Source organism: Procambarus clarkii, chromosome 12, assembly GCF_040958095.1.
Source record: "Procambarus clarkii isolate CNS0578487 chromosome 12, FALCON_Pclarkii_2.0, whole genome shotgun sequence".
Taxonomy (NCBI): domain Eukaryota; kingdom Metazoa; phylum Arthropoda; class Malacostraca; order Decapoda; family Cambaridae; genus Procambarus; species Procambarus clarkii.
In genome coordinates, this window is record NC_091161.1 from 4,869,469 (window position 1) to 4,891,376 (window position 21,908).

Consider the following 21,908-nt stretch of genomic DNA (forward strand, 5'->3'; position numbering starts at 1 on the left):
GAACACCTAGGAGACGCAAACGAGCCACCACAACCTGTGTAAGGCGTGTGAACACGCGAGGTGCCAGGTTCAACCCGAACGGGAGACAACAAAAGCGGTAACTCAGACGCCCCACTACAAAACCGAGCCAGTCCCTGAACCGCGGATGAATCGGGACATGCCAATAAGCGTCCCGGAGGTCCAGGGACACCATCCAAGCACCCGGCTCCAAGAGGAGCCGAACCTGAGACAGCGTAGTCATCCGAAAGGAGGGGCAATGAACCCAGGGGTTCAGACGGGACAAGTCCAGAATGAACCGCAGGTCCGCGCAGTCCCGTTTCGGAACCGGAAACAGACGGGAAACCCATCTGAGGGACGACGTCGATTCGACGACGCCCAAGCGTACCCACTCCAAGACGACTCGACAGAGCGCAGGGGAAGAAGCCTGCCCCGCCAGCCCCGACCCCCCAAAGGGGGGAGGGGCCACCCAACGCCACCGCAGGCCGCGAGACACGACCCGAAAGGCCCACGAATCGTGGGACCAGGCGCGGGCGAACAGCGCAAGCCGCCCCCCCATAGGGGCAAACCGCGAAAGGGCCGGCGACCCTTACGAGACCCAGAACCCCGCACAGCGCGAACACCGCGCCGACCAGACGAGGGAGGGTCCGCAGGAGGAGCCAACCCCAAACCTGACACCAGAGGCCTACCACGACGAGAGGAACCCCGAGCCCTGGCACGACCTTTCCGGGAAGACCCACCCCGGGACCCCCGGAAAACCAACAAGTCCGACATCGGACGACAAGCCGCCGACGCAGCCTGAATAAACTGCGCCACGGCCGACTCCCCAAACAGGAGAGGACAAAAAGGTGAAGAACGCCTAAGAGCCAGAGCCCAAGCAGATTCCACGGAGGAACCCAGCACCGCCTGCCGACACGCGAGACGGGAAGCATAGAACAGGGAAACCGCATCCCGCAAAATCGGCGTGAACAGCTTCAACAAGGCAGCCGACGAACGCGCAGCCGAGGACAAGGTGCCGGACCCCGGGACGGACCCAAGCGTCCCCACATCCTCCACGAGCCAATCCGAAGACAGCTCCAGGAGGGAAAAGAACCGCAAGGCCGAACACAAAAGGCCCCGAGCGCGCAAGTCCTCCGCCACGAGCGCCGCCGAAAGGGAGGGAACCTGCACATGGAGCTGAATAACGCCCACATCGCGGGGAAGGGCAGGGGCAAACAAGCACTCATTCAGGTACTCAAGTTCACCCCCCAGGAAAATCTGAAGCACCGTGGAAGCTTCCCGCCACTCCAGCGTGCGGGAACGACAGAAGGAATGCCAGGAATCCAGACCAAACAAGGGGCAGTCTGCTAGCCAGGACGACTCCGGAACCTCGTAACGGAGCCAGAAAGGGAACGAAGTCCCAAACCTGAACGTGGAAGGATCCATTTCCGAGGCATAATCCGGGTCACGCAGGAGGTAAGCTGCAAAGGCCGCTCGCACCACACCAGGTTGGATGCGATAAGCCGAAAACCTCCGGAAGGACGGAACCGACGTACCCGGGGGAACACGGAACCGTACCCGGGGAGGGGCCGACACCAAATCCAACTCGTACGCAGAGGGGGGGAAAGAAAACCCCACTCCTTGTAACAATAAGCCCCGCTCAGTGGGAAGAAAAACCCAGGCGGGGTCCAGCGGGGCCCAAGGCCCCCAAGTCAGCCCCTCCCCAGCCTCGAGGTCCGTCACCACAGGACCCGAGGCCGAGTCCTCTCCCCAAGCCCCGACCCCACAAGACAAGGACGGAGCAGTCGGAAAAGCTGGAGGAAGGGGGGGCCCACTGGTCAGACCCTGAAGCTTCGGCCGGGAGACAAGACTCGAATGCCTCTGCCGCCCCCCCGAAAGGGGCAACCCCCGAAGCTGCCCGAGTCTCGAGATCAAGTAACCCCTGCTCCGACCCCGAAACCCTCAGACGCTTCGGGGCCGGAAGCAGGGGCGGGGGACCAGAACGAACAGAAGGGGAAGGACGAGGAGGTGCGGACTGAACCAGGATCGAAGCGACCCCCACCCCCAAGTCCGGGTCTCGAAAAGCAAAGCGGGGCAGCCCCGGGGCATCCGAGGAAGCAACCAACCGAGCGCGTTGCAACAGACGAAACCTAGACTGCAACGCACGTGCCGCCTGTACCCGAATAGAATCATCAGAGGATTGGGTAAATTGAGTCACAAGCAAGCAGCAACACTCACAGGACTCAGGGTCGAAAGTATCACCGACCCAACAGGCAGCGTGGCAGAGGCAAAAACAATGAGGGTCACCCTGAGACAAGGGGACCGAGCAACCCTCAAACTCGCACACAGCGAGTGGGGACTCCGGGGTCACATAAATCGGACCCACGCGCCCCCTAGGGGATTCCCAGGGTCCTGAGCGTTTACTTTAAGAGGACTCGCGCTCAGGTAGTCCCAGGCAGGGTGCTGCAAACCGGCACCCAAAACTACCAAGCAAACTTCTAAAGCTGAACCCCAGGGACGTGTACACTCACGGGGACCTAGCAGGGGGCGCCACCGAGGAGAACAGTGGAAGGGCAAAAACAAACTGAATAAAATGACAGAACCCCCCACCAGGCAAAAACAAAAAGAAAAACAAAACCCTGCAAGAGGACAGCGAACCCCAAGGAACAGAGCCGGCCGCGATGTCGGGAAATACAAGCTGAGCAGCACCCTGCGCCCCTACCAGTGCAAACTGCCTCTTACCTGCCGGTAACAAGGGAGAACAGAACACCCAAGAGCCCAACAGGCGGCCGAAAAACCGAAAGGTAAAACGGACCAGAAGAGGCAGACCCCGAGGAGCCTGTGGAAGGCGGCCCCAAGCCCCAAGGGCAGTACTTACAGGGCACCTAGGGAAGGCAGCCCTAGGCGCATGCAGCCCGAGTACTGAAGATAACTCCTGGCTCTCGCACCCACAAAACTAACACCACACTCAAAGCACAGTGCAGTAGCGACACCGGAGCCAGAGCACACGACCATCGCCTATAGCATCAGCCTCAAGAACTGAGGTGTGGGTAGCCGGCGCGGGGGGTCTGGGGCTCCCCCTTCCCCCTCCCGGGGAGGGGGAAGCTGCGCAGACAGCGGCGCGGCAGTGTGTGACGTCACACTAGTTTGCTTGTTTTCGGTTGGGGAGTTCTATCCACTAGTTCGGTATTAGGTAGCAATTTTAACCAGAATAGGGGTTTGTTTTGGGGCGCTTACCTTTCTGGGTGCCTGTTCCGGTCGATGTCAGACATAGAATGCTTCCAACTACACGGGGGCTTCTATAGGCCATTGCTCCCCTTGCCTCTCTGAGGGGGCCCGGTTCTGGCCGTGGTCCCCGGTAGGCCTAAGAACTCCATACACATGACTGATGCCAAAGTCTGACATTAGCATATCAGCCTGGGATAGCTCCGGGGAGCCGACGGGGCTCCCCCCAGAAAAGACACCCCTCATCAAGGGACATGCAAGGACCCCGATACAAAGGGAACAGTATCGCGATGTAAGAGCGAAAAGGGTGAAGAAAAGGGGGTGAAACACACCCCCAGGAATGATGGGACCGACAGCCCTGAAGGGACACAGAACCAAACCCAGGGAGGGGTAGACCCGAAACCAACATGAACGCAGAGGGGGAAGGAAAACCCCACTCTGAGGAACTGCAAGCCCTGCACCGAGGGTACAAAGACCAACGGGGCAAAACGGGGCCGAGGCCCCCCAGGCAATCCCTCGCCAACTCCGGGAACCTCTACAGCAGGACCCGGGGCTGAGCCATACCCCCAAAGCCCCAGCCTCACAAGGAAAAGCCGGGGCAGCCATGCAAACACTAAGGAAGGGAGCCCACTGGTCAGACCCATACAGCACAGCTGGAGGAAGGCTCGAATGCCTCCGCTGCCACACCGGAAGAAGAAAACCCCCAAGAACACCCATCTTCCGGCCTCTACTGGACCCCTACCCTCTCTTTCCGCCTCTACTGGACCCCTGCCGTCTCTCCTTGATAGCGAGTGCAGGTGGCTGCACTCGCTATCTGGGTCTGGAGTAGGGTCTAGTTGGGTTGCCAACCAGACCCTACTCCAACCCCGAAACCCGCCTACGGTTCGGAGCCGGAAGCAAGGGGAGGAAATATGCACAACAGAAGGGAAAGGACTAGGAGGAGCAGAAGGAATCAGAGCAGAAGCGACCCCCACTCTCAAGTCCAGAACTCAACAACCAAAACGGGGCAGTCTCAGTGCATCCGGGGGCCACAACCCACCAACAGCATTGCAGCAACCTAAACCTAGCATGCAACGCCGCAGCCACCTTGCACTCGCTATCATGACCAGTGCAACCCGTTCTCACACAAGACAGCACATATATGACTTAATGCTTAAAGTCAATATGTTGAATATGAATTAGTAAATATGTGATATATTCCCAGTTACTTTTTTTACCAAGGCCCAAACTCTTCCTCACGTACCAATTTACGTGTCACAGTACCCGTCCGTCAACATAGATAGCAGAATATTCGTGATTGGTTCAATTATAAGGAAAATTGTAGTTTTCAGGTCCCACATGGGTTGTGAAATTTACCTACTGTTGTCCATGCTCTTATAATATTACAGATCAGCTATATCCTATTGAAGGCTCGTAGTTTTGTTTTGAGAAATATTAGTTGTTCTTAGTAAATTATAATAAGCACTATAAATTATTACATAGAATAACAGTGCTTCACCAATCAATATTATATACCATAGTTTGGCTTTAAAAGTCTTTAAAGAATGTTTTGTAGGAACGCTAACAGAAAACGATGTTACATTTGAATATCTATGGGGTAAACTACTGCAAACAGGACGGTATTGTGTCTACTATACCAACTATAGCTAGGATGGGTATATTGTCACCTACCGCCTGTTAGGTGGGAAAGGGGTCCAATACCACCCACAGGATGGGTATGAGGGTCACATCCACCCACAGGATGAGTATGGGGATCACATCCACCCACAGGAAGGGTATGGGGTCCAATATACCACCCACAGGATGAGTATGGCGTCCACTACAACCCACAGGATGGGTATGGGGCTCCAACCACCCATAGAATGGGTATGGGGCTCCAACCACAAATAAAATGGGTATAGGGTCCAATAACACCCACTGGATGTGTATTGCGTCCATTGCCGCGCGTCGAGCTCGAAAACCGCAGCATTCATCTCAGAACCATGCCTATTTCACACAGATTCCTTAATAAACGTAAGAGTTTTATATGTCACAAGAAAGATAGAAATATAAGCTTCATTCTAAATACCTTACCATGGGCATATTTAAATTTAAAGCGAAGATACGTGTACTTTTATAATAGCCGAGCTTTAACCCCGGACAGATTGATCGACCGAGCAACTCTCTCTCAGAACAATGTTTATTTCACGTGAATTCGTTAATAAACATATATGTTTTATATGTCTCAAGAAAGGCAGACATATAAGCTTCACTTTAAACACTTTACCATAGACATATTTAAAGTTCTAATGAAGATACATGTATTTTAAAAATTACGGAGCTCCCACCCCGTACAGACTGAACGACAGAGCAACTCTCTCTCAGATCAATGTTTATTTCACGTAAATTCGTTAATAAACACAAATGTTTTATATGTCTTAAGCAAGATAGAAATAAGAGCTTCATTTTCAATACATTACAATAGATATATTTATAGCTCAAGTGAAGATACATTTGTTTTTATAGTAGCGCTCAGTAGCTTGTCGGGCATGGAGTGCAGACGCCTACGCACTTGCCGATATATTGTATAATTATCAAAGATACGCTAATAAAGCCTAAAATCTTATATGCCTCCAGAAAGACCGAGATATGAACATTATTATGATTTCACCAAATGAAATATATCATGTTCGAGAACAAAGATATATCAATTTTAAATTAAGTTTCGACTCTTGCTCGGGCGAGAGAGAGGGAGCGACTCTCGCCCCATCTATTGGAGATTCTGTCCACTAAAGACCCAAAGCTACTCAAACCCTCCTAGCATTATTTAAGTAATGAAGTAATATGGTATATTTACTATAATATGGGTGCTGAATGCAGAACATGATAAAACATATATTTACTCCAAACTAATATAATTTCATTATAAAATAAGTAAATAAGTAGCATCAAAGGAAGTCGACGGTCCAAGCGTCAATGTTGTGGAACGACTTATCCAAGATATATCGTTGTTTGGAAAGTGTTTGTTGGCATATCCAGTTGTCGCACTTCTCTGCACAAATTATCACAAATTTAAATTATAATGTTAACAAGTAGAATACGTATTTTTAATAAAATCTAACATAGCTAGCCAGAAAACATTTAACATTTATTAAAAAAATATATGTTTGGAAGTTAAATCGACTTCATAGGACAATAGTGTTGTTATATATACTCGTTATTCGTTGACATGCGTTCGCTACTTAAACTACCATGTACTGTACTTATGTGAAATCTCCCATGTCTCTTCGCTCATCTTACCGAACCCTACGGGCTCTGTGATATATTGCTTAATTAATTGAGATTCACAAATAAAGCTTATAATTGTATATGTTATCAAAAAGGCAGAGCTTATTTTAGTTCATTTATTATGCACCCCATACCCATCCTATGGGCGATAGTGGAGTGTTACAGAGGCACATAATGGGCTCAGGGACTGAGCCCCACAATTCATATAGCCAAGGAAGTTATAATCTTGATAAGCTAGTTACAAAAGTCAATGCACATTGTCACATCAACAATGGGCTAGAGACCGACCACAAGTACAGTTTATAATTTAAGCAACTGACATATATGGAGGGCTAGTGTCACAATTGATTTGTTTATCCTACACATAACCCCCTCTCCCCCATCCAATGGGCAGCGGTGGATAGGTTACAATCAAGTCGTTTTTTTGCGTTTTATTCAGAGATTAGATCTTATTGGGTGAGGAAAGATATTCATATTTTAAAGAAGGCTTCTTGGCTGATGCTCTCCATTGATGGAAAATATACAACCTTTTGAAAATCAATGTTAGTTTGATCTAGATATTGTAATTAACGAAAGTATTTATGTCATCTGAAAGGTAGAAATATAGGCTACATCTAAAATCCTTTGTCATAAATATAACTGAAGTGAAAACGAAGATATATGCATTTTGATAGTTACTTGATGGCTAGCTCTGAGAGTGTGAAGCCCTGCACACCAGCCAATAAATTGTATAATTAGTTTCCATATATTTTAATTAATCTTAAAAATCTATATGTCAGAAGAAAGGAAGATGTAGCCGTTAATGTGACAACATTTAAAAATATATATATCTTAAGTTAAATAAATAATATCACCTTATCGCCGGTGTCCGGACACATAAAAATTACCTAGGTATCAGTATCCAGCCAGGCGGGGATCACAGGCTGCACAATACTGATAAATTATGTAATGCACTACTTGTGGTCCATCTCGAACCCATTTATGATGTGACGACTTATAATGAATTTTGTAACTAGCTCATCAAGATTGTAACTTGCTTAGCTAAATGATTTGTGGGGTTCGGTCCATTAATTTTCTTTCTTTATTATGCACCCCATAATACACATCCCGTGGGCGGTAGTGTAAAGGATTACAGAGGCACATAATCGGTTCAGGAACTGAACCCTCTAGTTCGTTTAGCTAAGCAAATAACAATCTTTTGACGCTAGTTACAAAATTATTAATGTACACATACTTATGCATACATGTACATATTCATACGTATACATATATACATACACATACATATTTAATCACCACCACAAAAACACACATCAGTAATCTTTTGTGTCACAAGTGATCAACAAGAGGCTCACAACAGTCACTATACAAGGCACTTTACATTTATGAGGAGTCGCACAGTTACTAGTCTTGCTGCACACCCACCCAACTGGGCGGCAGCTTTACAGTCATGTGCTCCACACCCACCCAACTGGGCGGCAGCTTTACAGTCATGTGTATGCATTACCTACAGTAAGCAAATTTTGGATACTTCGCTAAGATTTCGTGCAGCACATCATTATGAATGAAGTACTTACACATTTCATGGACACTATTGATGTTGTTATCTTTAAATTCCGCGATTTTTCACATTCCATTATATAATGACTCAAAGTATGCGAATAGTTCTGCTGACAGAGTTTACATTTAGTCAAATCTACATCATCAGATGTTACAAACTCCCAGAGGTACTTGTAGCCGAGCCTAAACCTAGCAGTGGTAACATCTAGAAGTCTGCTAACATTATTGGATGACCCATAGACGAGCGATTCATCAAAGTTTATACAATATTGTGAAATTGACAGTCAGTGTAGTAACATGAATTGGTAAATAATAAATATTGTAAGTTAAGAATCTGATGCATGTGTGTGTGTTGGGGGGGGGGGCGGGGGTTGTACCCTTGGTAAGCGAGAGTGGAAAGTAACCTTAGACGTACTGCGGTCAATGTGGGGGGGGGGGGGAGGGAGGGTGGGAGAGTCAAATCCACCCTCCAACATCTGGACATAGTACCACCAGCCTCCACAACACTCCATCAGCCTCCAGCTGATGCTTGTAGATGCCTCATCTAACCTCACCTATGTCACACATTAACCTACAGTTCCTGTGATATTTAAACTCCTCATCACAGTGGCGTCTCACCAATATAAACTGTATTGGATTTTGTCCCGAAATAGCTATATGCTGACTGGACGTGTATGTATGTATGTATGCATGTATGTATGTGTGAATGTATGTATGTATGTATGTATGTATGTAAGTATGTATGTATGTATGCATGCATGTATGTATGTATGTATGTATGTATGTATGTATGTATGTATGTATGCATGTGTGTATGTATGTATGTATGTATGTATGTATGTATGTATGTATGTATGCATGTGTGTATGTATGTATGTATGTATGTATGTATGTATGTATGTATGTATGTATGTATGTATGTATGTATGCATGTGTGTATGTATGTATGTATGTATGTATGTATGTATGTATGTATGTATGTATGCATGTGTGTATGTATGTATGTATGTATGTATGTATGTATGTATGTATGTATGTATGTATGTATGTATGCATGTGTGTATGTATGTATGTATGTATGTATGTATGTATGTATGTATGTATGTATGTATGTATGTGTGTATGTATGTATGTATGTATGTATGTATGTATGTATGTATGTATGTATGTGTGTATGTATGTATGTATGTATGTATGTATGTATGTATGTATGTATGTATGTATGTATTCCCAATCACGTTAAAGAGTCCCCCTCTATCATCCAGTTTAAGAGAAAAACAACTATGTACTAAATAATCAACTCCTTGTAACTTTAATTATGCTGACCTTCCTGTCTGTATTCAGACTGAGCCTACCATCATTAAAGGTGATTATAACGCTAGACATAGGAATATTGGTAATTCGCAGTTCAGTAATCGTAACGGCAACTAGTGTCACTATTAGGTAGTCACGATGATGCACAGATTGTGGGTGACCTTGAACCAACGCATATCTACGGAGGTATTCTTGATCTATGTCTCGGTGTCAACGTCTCCCACACCGTGTGCGCCTCGTCAATAGTGCCAGATATGGCGTCTGATCGTCTGGGCATATTAGCGACTGTAAGCATTGGCAGCTCTATCCTCCCTGGTGGAGTGTTCAAGCGGAAGAGGCTGGCTCTGCCCATCGATCAACGAGACAATCTTGTTGCTCATGTGTCAGATTGGTGCAGTTCATCTGAGCCTTCATCAGTTGAAGATTTTAACAATGAGCTCACAGGTACTATCGAGCAGTTTATAGAATCACTTGATTCATCGTCCAGGCCACGTAACCCAAATTACACTGGTCATAGCACTTATGCTTATTATAATGATTCTAAATTGCATGCACTAAAACGCACTGCCAGAATAATTGGACTAGCTTGTAGAAGGACCCGCACTGCTGAAATGCTTCGGCTCTTTCAAGCGGCTCTGGCTAAGGCCAGGGAACGTATGGTGGAGCTGAGGCAGACAGACTGGGAAACTTTTGTCCGTGGTCTCAATTCTCACACGCCACTAAGTCGGGCATGGAAGAATATCAACAAGATCAAAGGGAAAAATGCTGCAGAGATCTCGTACCCTTATCCTCTGCACAGAGCAAATGATCTTGTTGATGCTTGGGCCACGACTTCCAGCTTTGACAGTCTTCCTCTACCCTCACAGAATGAATTAAATGATAGATATACTGATAGAGCAAGGCTCCTTGACTTCATGCTTCATCAAGAGGATGACTGTGACATGCTTTTTACTGAATACAAACTAGATTCTGCTCTACATAAAGGCAAAGCTACATCACCCGGGGAGGATGGAGTTACTTACGGCATACTGCATATGCTTCTGCTAGTTCCAAGGAATACCTTTCTTCAATTGTATAATTGAGCTATGTAACTGGGGAGCTTCCTAAGTCATGGACCAACAGTGTTATTATTCCCATTCCTAAACCTCACCAGCCGAGTGCTTTATGCCCAGTCTCCCTCACTAGTTGTCTCTATAAGTGTCTTGAAAGGATGTTCTCAACCGTCTCCTTTACAAAATTAATAATATGTTGTCTCCCCAGATATATGGCTTTACGCATGGAAAGAGTGTACATCACTGTATTACCACATTCCTCACCCTGCATACTGATAGGTCATATACCACTTTCCTAGATCTTAAGTCAGCCTTTGACATTGCTAACCCACACGTCATTCTGAGAGAACTTGCTAAAATGAATGTTGGAATGTTAATGTTAAAAATTGTTCAAACTGAAATAAATATATAACACTGTACGGTACAGTTGTGTTTAATTATGTTTTGCGATTCCTTTGGAAAAGGTATTTGTGCACCAAGTACTACTAGGTCATTATGAGATATGCTGAATGTTGTCAATATACCATCTGAATACGCTTCACTTTCTGTTAATCATTGGACGTCCTAATGATTAAGGTCCCCAAAAGGACTTAATCAGACCTCAGTGGATAATTTTACTCTCTCTCTCTCTCTCTCTCTCTCTCTCTCTCTCTCTCTCTCTCTCTCTCTCTCTCTCTCTCTCTCTCTCTCTCTCTCTCTCTCTCTCTCTCCCCCTCCCCCTCTCTCTCTCTCTCTCTCTCTCTCTCTCTCTCTCTCTCTCTCTCTCTCTCTGTCTCTCTCTCTCTCTCTCTCTCTCTCTCTCTCTCTCTCTCTCTCTCTCTCTCTCTCCCCCTCTCCCTCTCTCTCTCTCTCTCTCTCTCTCTCTCTCTCTCTCTCTCTCTCTCTCTCTCTGTCTCTCTCTCTCTCTCTCTCTCTCTGTCTCTCTGTCTCTCTCTCTCTCTCTCTCTCTCTCTCTCTCTCTCTCTCTCTCTCTCTCTCTCTCTCTCTCTCTCTCTCTCTCTCTCTCTCTCTCTCTCTCTCTGTCTCTCTCCCTCTCTCTCTCTCTCTCTCTCTCTCTCTCTCTCTCTCTCTCTCTCTCTCTCTCTCTCTCTCTCTCTCATAACATCCACTTATGTGTTGTATGTGGGTGCTGAAGTTCAGTCTCTTGTCTATGTATAGGTGAAGGAACTTTCCATAATTGTTATTGCTAATGTTTACTTGTAATACTGGGTATACATCCGGTGTTCTTACCCTCGACCGCGGCGAGGGTAAGCCGTGGCCGTATGGTCTGAAACCCACAAATATTTACAATGGGGGGGGGGGGGATAACATTTCCTCTTCAAGCACGCGCACACAAATGAACTATGTTACTTAACTGGAAGCACTCGTACAACATAATTTACACGATTTCTCAGTATAATTATACTTCTTACCAGCATATATACAGTATAGTACCTAGGAGGTTCTCTTCAATGATATCTAAGATAATTAAAAGAACCCAAGCAAACCACTGTGGAAATGTGCAGGACAAACATATCAATTGTGACACTAGCTCTCCACTTATGACATTTGCTTAATTTAGAAACTGTACTTGTGGTCGATCTCGAACCCATGTTGTTGATGTGACGATGTGTTATGAATTTTGTGGCTAGCTCCTCAAGAATGTAACTTGCTTAGATAAATAAATTGTGTGTTCAGTCCCTGAACCCATTATGTGATAAATTAACTAAACTAAAAACTATAGTCTGGCGACGAAGCCTGAACTGCATAATGTAAATAGGGATTAACCAGAAAAAGATATAGGTGAGGAATAACATCAGGTAACTGCGTTAATTACAATATTAGATCAAACTAACATTGATTTTCAAAAGGTTGTAGATTTTCCATCAATGGAGAGCATCAGCCAAGAAGCCTTCTTTAAAATATGAATATCTTTCCTCACCCAATAAGATCTAATCTCTGAATAAAACGCAAAAAACGACTTGATTGTAACCTATACCACCGCTGCCCATTGGATGGGGGAGAGGGGGTTATGTGTAGGATAAACAAATCAATTGTGACACTAGCCCTCCATATATGTCAGTTGCTTAAATTATAAACTGTACTTGTGGTCGGTCTCTAGCCCATTGTTGATGTGACAATGTGCATTGACTTTTGTAACTAGCTTATCAAGATTATAACTTCCTTGGCTATATGAATTGTGGGGCTCAGTCCCTGAGCCCATTATGTGCCTCTGTAACACTCCACTATCGCCCATAGGATGGGTATGGGGTGCATAATAAATGAACTAAAATAAGCTCTGCCTTTTTGATAACATATACAATTATAAGCTTTATTTGTGAATCTCAATTAATTAAGCAATATATCACAGAGCCTGTAGGGTTCGGTAAGATGAGCGAAGAGACATGGGAGATTTCACATAAGTACAGTACATGGTAGTTTAAGTAGCGAACGCATGTCAACGAATAACGAGTATATATAACAACACTATTGTCCTATGAAGTCGATTTAACTTCCAAACATATATTTTTTTAATAAATGTTAAATGTTTTCTGGCTAGCTATGTTAGATTTTATTAAAAATACGTATTCTACTTGTTAACATTATAATTTAAATTTGTGATAATTTGTGCAGAGAAGTGCGACAACTGGATATGCCAACAAACACTTTCCAAACAACGATATATCTTGGATAAGTCGTTCCACAACATTGACGCTTGGACCGTCGACTTCCTTTGATGCTACTTATTTACTTATTTTATAATGAAATTATATTAGTTTGGAGTAAATATATGTTTTATCATGTTCTGCATTCAGCACCCACATTATAGTAAATATACCATATTACTTCATTACTTAAATAATGCTAGGAGGGTTTGAGTAGCTTTGGGTCTTTAGTGGACAGAATCTCCAATAGATGGGGCGAGAGTCGCTCCCTCTCTCTCGCCCGAGCAAGAGTCGAAACTTAATTTAAAATTGATATATCTTTGTTCTCGAACATGATATATTTCATTTGGTGAAATCATAATAATGTTCATATCTCGGTCTTTCTGGAGGCATATAAGATTTTAGGCTTTATTAGCGTATCTTTGTTAATTATACAATATATCGGCAAGTGCGTAGGCGTCTGCACTCCATGCCCGACAAGCTACTGAGCGCTACTATAAAAACAAATGTATCTTCACTTGAGCTATAAATATATCTATTGTAATGTATTGAAAATGAAGCTCTTATTTCTATCTTGCTTAAGACATATAAAACATTTGTGTTTATTAACGAATTTACGTGAAATAAACATTGATCTGAGAGAGAGTTGCTCTGTCGTTCAGTCTGTACGGGGTGGGAGCTCCGTAATTTTTAAAATACATGTATCTTCATTAGAACTTTAAATATGTCTATGGTAAAGTGTTTAAAGTGAAGCTTATATGTCTGCCTTTCTTGAGACATATAAAACATATATGTTTATTAACGAATTCACGTGAAATAAACATTGTTCTGAGAGAGAGTTGCTCGGTCGATCAATCTGTCCGGGGTTAAAGCTCGGCTATTATAAAAGTACACGTATCTTCGCTTTAAATTTAAATATGCCCATGGTAAGGTATTTAGAATGAAGCTTATATTTCTATCTTTCTTGTGACATATAAAACTCTTACGTTTATTAAGGAATCTGTGTGAAATAGGCATGGTTCTGAGATGAATGCTGCGGTTTTCGAGCTCGACGCGCGGCAATGGACGCAATACACATCCAGTGGGTGTTATTGGACCCTATACCCATTTTATTTGTGGTTGGAGCCCCATACCCATTCTATGGGTGGTTGGAGCCCCATACCCATCCTGTGGGTTGTAGTGGACGCCATACTCATCCTGTGGGTGGTATATTGGACCCCATACCCTTCCTGTGGGTGGATGTGATCCCCATACTCATCCTGTGGGTGGATGTGACCCTCATACCCATCCTGTGGGTGGTATTGGACCCCTTTCCCACCTAACAGGCGGTAGGTGACAATATACCCATCCTAGCTATAGTTGGTATAGTAGACACAATACCGTCCTGTTTGCAGTAGTTTACCCCATAGACATTCAAATGTAACATCGTTTTCTGTTAGCGTTCCTACAAAACATTCTTTAAAGATTTTTAAAGCCAAACTATGGTATATAATATTGATTGGTGAAGCACTGTTATTCTATGTAATAATTTATAGTGCTTATTATAATTTACTAAGAACAACTAATATTTCTCAAAACAAAACTACGAGCCTTCAATAGGATATAGCTGATCTGTAATATTATAAGAGCATGGACAACAGTAGGTAAATAACACAACCCATGTGGGACCTGAAAACTACAATTTTCCTTATAATTGAACCAATCACGAATATTCTGCTATGTTGACGGACGTGTACTGTGACACGTAAATTGGTACGTGAGGAAGAGTTTGGGCCTTGGTAAAAAAAGTAACTGGGAATATATCACATATTTACTAATTCATATTCAACATATTGACTTTAAGCATTAAGTCATATATGTGCTGTCTTGTGTGAGAACGGGTTGGACCAGTGGCCTAGGTGAACGAGAGCACGTACAGAAAACACCTGTCGCACGACTCCGGGTCAAAAGAACCAATGACCCAACAGGCAGCAAGGTGGAGGCAAAACAGGTGAGTGACATCCTGAGACAAGGGGACAGAGCAACCTTCAACTCGCAAGATGCGAGAGGGGACCCAGGGGTCACATCCATTGGATCACAGAGCCCCTCATGGGGTTTCCCAGAGCCTTTAGCCTTGGTAACACACTAAGAGAAGCCCAAGCAGGGTACTGCGAACCACCCTGGAAACACAAACCGAAACTGTCTCTATTTTCCGCTTGTTACAACTTGTAATAAAGTTGTTACATCTTGGCTTAACGTGTTTATGACGTATTAGAACGTTGTTACAACTTGCTATATTGGTTGTTATAACTGGTTAGCAGGTGTTAAAACTTGTTCGAACGTTGTACCAACGTCGTAGTTTCGGTGTGTGTTTGGCGGGCAGCGCCCAAGTCTAACAAACAAAATTCTAAAACCTGAACCCCAGGGATGTGTCCACTCAAAGGTCCAAGCGGGGAGTACCACCAAACAAAAAACATATATAGAAAAAACCATAGAACAGCAAAGGGGCACCACAAAGGCAGACCCCCCCCCCCCCCCCAGGCAAAACCAAAAAGAAAAGAAAAACCCTGCAAGAGGGCAACGTACCCAGGCGGAACCGAGCCGGCCCCTGTTATAGGTGAAAACTAGCTGTGCAGTACCCTGCGCCCCTACCAGTGACAAAAACTACCCCCTACCCAGAGACAAACAAGGGCAACAAAACCCCAGCTGACTCCAAAGGCAGCCCAGTACCGAGTAGTAAAGGACACAGTGAAGGTAGAACCCAAGGTGACTTGTGGAAGGTGGCCCCAAGCCCCAAGGGCAGTACTTACAGGGCACCTAGGGAAGAGCGCCCTAGGCGCATGCAGCCCAACTACCGTGGAATTTCACTCCTGGCTCACACCCCACTGGTAGAGACAGTCCACACCACAAGGCACAGAACTGAAATAAAACCGGAGCCAGAGGCACTCGACCGGCTAGTAATCACATCAGCCTAAGAAATGCTGGTTGGATCGCCGGCACGGATGGTCTGGGGTTCCCCCTTCCCCCTCCCGGGGAGGGGGGGGTTGAGCAGACGGCGGTGCAGCAGGATGATGTCATGCTAATTTGGTAATTTTGTATGGGGAGTTCTGTCCACTCGTTCCGCTTTCGGTAACAATATTTTCACCAGAATAGGGGTTTGTTTTGGGGCGCCTACCTTCCTGGATGCCTGTCCCGGTCGATGGCAGACATAGAATGCTCCCAATGACAGCGGGGTTTCTATAGGCCATTGCTACTCGTGTTTCTCTGAGGGGGGACCAGGTTCTGGCTCGCGGTCCCGGTAGGCAAGAACTCCAAGCACTTTGATGCCAGAAAGTTATACATATCCATTCAGCCTGGATAGCTCCAGGGAGCCGACGGGGCTCCCCCCAGAGAAGATAAATTTAAAAACCTTCTGAAAGGAAAGGCAGAGCTATAGCACACTTTGGTTATTAGACGAAACTAAAATTTATGATCTGGTTATTCAGCTGTTATCCCAGTCATCGAGGAAAGACCTGAGGTGTGCCTCATTGGTTATTTCGTCAGCTTTCCCAGCATCAGTCTTCTTAGCTAGAATTTGTTTATACTAAATCTCAGACACTAAATCCCACAGACTCAGACACAAGTTACCACATATCTTTCAGGCAGCTACCCAAACTCTCTTCTCTCACCAGTCAGCCCTACAGATGTTGTGTCCATCATTCACTCACTAAAGTCAAAGCTGGGAACATTAATGAAATTTGTCTCATATGCTCTTGCTCTACCCATAGCTTTGCTGTTCAACAAATCTCTAGTGTGATACCTTCCCTGATATCCTTAAAAAAGCATGAGTAACGCCAGTTCATAAAAGAGGTAATCTGGCAGACATAAACATATACAGACCAATATCAAATCTACCTATAAAATCAAAAATATTTGAAAAAATTATTTACAAATAGCTCTACTTCTATCTCGTAAAATTCAACATACTAAGTCCCTGTCAGTTTGGCTTCCGCTCCCAACAGAGCACCAATGATGCAATTGTTAGTCTGCTTGACTTAATCTACTCAGCCCTTGACAAAAATGAGTTTCCGATTGGACGCTTCAATGACATGAGAAAGGTCTTTGATACTGTTAACCATAACTACCTCTTATTTAAACTCCAAAATTATAGAATCCGAGGCCCTTGCCCTGAACTATATCCGCTCCTATCTTAGTGACAAACACCAATATGACAGACACCAATACATCAATGATGTAACCTCTGCCATTTTACCATTAACCGTAGGAGTGCCACAGGGCAGCATCCAAGGACCTCTCCTTTTCTTATATACATCAACGATCTGCCTAATGTCTCTAACATTCTTAAATCTATATTGTTTGCTGATGATACTACCCTCATCTACTCAGACCCCAGTTATTTTGAAGTTACCTTGAAGTGTTTCTGGGGCTTAGCGTCCTCACAGTCCAGTCGTCGACCGGGCCTCCTCGTTGCTGGACTGGTCAACCAGGCTGTTTGACGCGGCTGCTCGCAGCCTGACGTATGAATCACAGCCTAGTTGATCAGGTATCCTTTGGAGGTAACCCACGTATATTAAATAACGTTGCAAATAATGAATAAAAATATGGATGTCAACCAACAAACTCACATTAAGCATAGAAAAGACCTATTACATCTTATTTGGAAGCAAATCAACAAATGCAATTCAGCTTCAGATAGACAATGTTAACATCAGCAATAAAAATGATGGAATCTGAGGATGAAATTAAATCTTATTAAAATTAAAACCAAAAAGTACCTAATTTCATCTTCATAGTTTCCTACTTAGTGCTTGAAACTCACACTGTATCTAGTGTTACCCAATTCCCCAATATATGTAAATATGCCATACAACTTTACCATTGTAATCATTGCTGCTATCTTGTATCATGTTGTACACATGGTTTGCTGCATTGTGTCTTGCAATCATCCTCAAATTTTGCTAAAATGAACCTGTGGATTACCCTTAAATTTACTTTAATGTACCTACTTTTTTCTGTCAGATTTCTTATACAATGTTCTTTTTTGTACTTTTTTACAATGTATTTTTGTACTTTCTTGCAATGTACCTGTAAACATTTCTTCAATGTTTCTAGAAATTACCTTTTTAAAATTATATGTTAGATTAAGGATCTGCTCGAAACTTTATGTGTGCTAGTGGCTTTACAAGAATGTAAACCTCAAGTCTCTGTACTCTCATGAACCCAATGTACTGTACCTTCTTGTATATAAATAAATAAATAAATGTAATAGGACCCATAGTCACCAAATCAGAAATAAATACAATGGGGCCTCAACTTACAATGCTAATCCGTTTCCAGAGACGGATCATAAGTCGAAATATCGTAAGTCGAAGCGATTTTCCCCATAAGAAATAGAGATTTTAATTAATCCGTTCCCCACCCTCCAAAATATTAACATACAAATACATTTTATACTGAAAACAATGTTTTTGTCTAACTACAATACAGTACAATAAGTTTATCGTACCTTTATGGAGAGGCTCTTGATGGCAGATGGTGATGGGGGGGGGGGGGGGGGGAGGAGAGTTGTTACTGTTTGGAAGGGGAGTCCCCTTCCATCAGGCAGTGATGTTTTCTCTGGGGTACTCTCTCTCCTACGTTTTGCCTGAATACCACTAGGACCTGGTTGTTGTTCAGTGCTTGTTTGTCTCTACAAATTTGTCAAGAGACGTTTGTTTTTCCCTTCGTTTTAACATTTGTCTGTAATGATACATCACTTTAGTACCCATAATATCCTTTTTCTTACCCAGTATGGTGGATATCGTTGACTGAGATTTGTTGTACTACCTAGCCAGTCCAACAACTCGCACACCATCTTCATATTTACGAATGATCTCTTGTTTCTGCTCTATGGTCATCCTTACATGGGAACTCATATGTTGAGCCTTACCACTGACTTTCCTGGGACTCATGGCATGATATATAATAATTACTTTAATGTTCAAAATGCAAAAAAATCACCACAAAAGTGAAATTTCTTATAGGCGCAATCGTCACTAAGAGGTGTTATGATCCCAGGTAGCCGAAAAACGAGTCTTCCCTTTGAGAATTATTCTATCAAGCCTGACCTGACTAGGAGGTCGGAGATATACAGACATGAAGATTCATATGTAAAAATAATTGGGTAAATTTTACATTGAGTTTAAGAATGTGGGCATTGAATAAGAAAATAGATAAATGACTGGTTATGAGATGTGGATAATTTGCAGGAGGCGTGAGGCTCGCTTTGGGAGGGCTCTGACCCCACTTGAGTACCAGACATCATGAGAGGAAGCTGCGCTCCATTTGAGCTCCCGTTGGAGAGGATCCGCTGTTGGATATTCCTTCAAGAGAAAGGAAGTGTGCAGCCGTTCCAGCTGTGGAATCGAGCTGGGAATGTGTGGTCTCAAGTCCTGGACGGCAAGGAGAGTTTGTTAAGCCGCCCAGAGACATTATCGTGGGCCGTGGGAGCGCCCTGATCTGACTCCGTCAGAGGGAGAGCGCCCTCGACTAGAGAATCTGTGGTTTGTCTGGGGAAGAAGTTGTTGAGAACTTCGAGCCAGTAGAGTGAGTTAGTGGAAGAGACTCCAAGACTGATGAAGGAGCAGTGTACTCTGAGGAAGAGTAGCCCCACAGTGAAGAGTAGAATCTCGAGCTGTGAAGAGAAGCAGTGAAGAGGAGTGTCACATGCTTCTGTAATGTCAGTGGTGAAGCACCATTGTTGATCAAGAAAGACTTCATGGTGTAGCAGCCAGGAGAGCTGTGGAGGACCCTGGTAGGAGTGGTGAAGCACCTTCGTTGTTCGAGGAAAACTTCATGGTGTAGCAGCCAGGAGAGCTGCGGAGGATCCTGGTAGTTAATCCCGGAAGAACCTGAAGATGTCAGGGTAGTGAGCTTCCAGATGTGGAAAGGAAGCTCTGGTTGAATACTTGTAGGGAGTTGGTAGAGTGTTTGGTTGTCATTAGCGTGCAAGATGCAGTGAAAGGTGAGTGATTGTTTGCCATTTTTGTGCCAAGGAGTACTTATACTGAAGTATAGTTACAGTCGTAGGCTGGATTACCTACAGAGACATACATATGTGTTCTAGGACTGATAGGGTGATCGATTGATCATTGTTGTATATCAAGGAACATTTATACTAATATTTATGATATTGCAGCCATATGCTGGTTTTCCTTGTACATGTTTATAGATATATATTCTCTTGCTGATAGTGCAACATTGTGTTATAAGACTTGACCCACTTGAGGAGGTTGGTAATATCAGGTGGTGAATCAGGAGATAGGATACCATTTGATAAGCAGATGATAGAGTTCTGATGGTATTGGAGTGCAACCTGACTGAAATAGTATAGAGTGTAGGATTCATTATTTTTTATTATTATTATTATATGTGTGTATGTGCTTTGTCCTGTAAATGTATTCAAATTTGCTGGTGTTTGGCCTTGTCCTAGTGAGGCTTCCCAGGAAGTAGGAAAGAAGGAGAGAGAAAGAACCAAGAACCACAGCTGTGGACAGGGTAGAACGGAATACTAACAAGTCAAAGGGGATTGAGATCATATCACATAAGGAGAGAGTGGGGAGTCACAGTGGCTCGAGTGGGTGTGTGCACGTGACAACGAGGCTAAGTATTGGAGCTGCATCCCCTAAACGTGTGACGTTGAGCCCCTCTCCAAGAGCCAGAAGCACCCAGGGTGATCTCTTGGTAAAGTATAAGCACTCTACCGAGTTTTGGGTTGGGTTGTCCATAAGGAAGGATCAACGACAACAACACACCCAACCCACAATATAATAGCGGGCAGCTGTAGTAAACTGAGGCAGGTCGGTCGCGTGACCGGGAACCACGCGCTCGGTCGACCCAAACGTGTACCAACAAATATCGTAAGTCGACGACACCATCAGATGTCGAGTCGCATTTTTCGATGAAATTTACATCGTAACTCAAAATTATCGTAAGTCGAGGTGCCACTGTATCTCTTTGATAGCCCCAAAGTCAAACTTAATCTGTGTAAACACTCTATGGAAGTAAAGGGACCTAGTCTATGGAACTCACTCCCTAATGAATTGAAAAGCTGTCCAACTTTTGCCATGTTCAAAAACAAAAACAAAAAGTACCTAATTTCATCTTCATAGTTTCCTATCTAGTGCTTTAAACTCACTCTGTATCCAGTGCTTCCCCACTCCCCAAATATATGTACCAAAGCCATATAACTTTACCATTGCAATCATTGATATCATCTGATATCATGGTTGTTATTTTGAGTGCATATTCTACTGCATTATTCCTTGAAATGATCCTCAAATTTTGCTACAATGAACAAATTGATAACCCTCAAATTTTACCCTAATGTACCTAGTAATCTTTGTCTTTATAGTGCATTGTCATTATTATGTATTAATCTAATCTTTGTGTCATGTGTCAAAATTTCTTACAATGTACCTGTAAACATTATTCGTCAATTTTGCTGGAAATTATCTACTTAATATTATCTGTTAGATTAAGGACTTGCCCGAAATGCTATGCATACTAGTGGCTTTACATGAATGTAAAATCAACATTGCTATGTACTCTCTTAACCCCCCAATGTATCTTCTTGTATATAAATAAATAAATAAAATAAATAAATACAAATCAATGACATAACCTCCCCCACTCTACCATTAATCGTAGGAGTGCCACAGGGCAGCATCCGAGGACCTCTCCTATTTCTTATATACATCAAGTGATCTGTATAACATCTCTAACATTCCCAAACCTATACTATTTGCCGATGATACTACCTTCATCTACTCAGACCCCAACCCACACACACACTAAATAATGTTGTAAATAACGAATTACATAGAGTCCACTTACGGATGTAAACCAACAA

General features: G+C 43.9%; 1 protein-coding gene across 14 annotated transcripts in view; it reads right to left on the reverse strand.

The window, feature by feature from the left end:
• The window catches only part of LOC123772839 (zinc finger protein 98), a 77,865-nt gene that overhangs the window by 43,786 nt on the left and 12,171 nt on the right, over nucleotides 1-21,908 (reverse strand). For 8 of the 14 annotated variants that reach the window (XR_011228167.1, XM_069323204.1, XM_069323198.1 and 5 more), the window contains exon 2: nucleotides 17,427-17,566. The exons of the other annotated variants lie outside the window; for them this stretch is intronic. The gene's annotated coding sequence lies outside the window, so the exon portion shown is untranslated. The remainder of the gene's footprint in view (nucleotides 1-17,426; nucleotides 17,567-21,908) is intronic. 14 annotated transcript variants of the gene reach the window in all.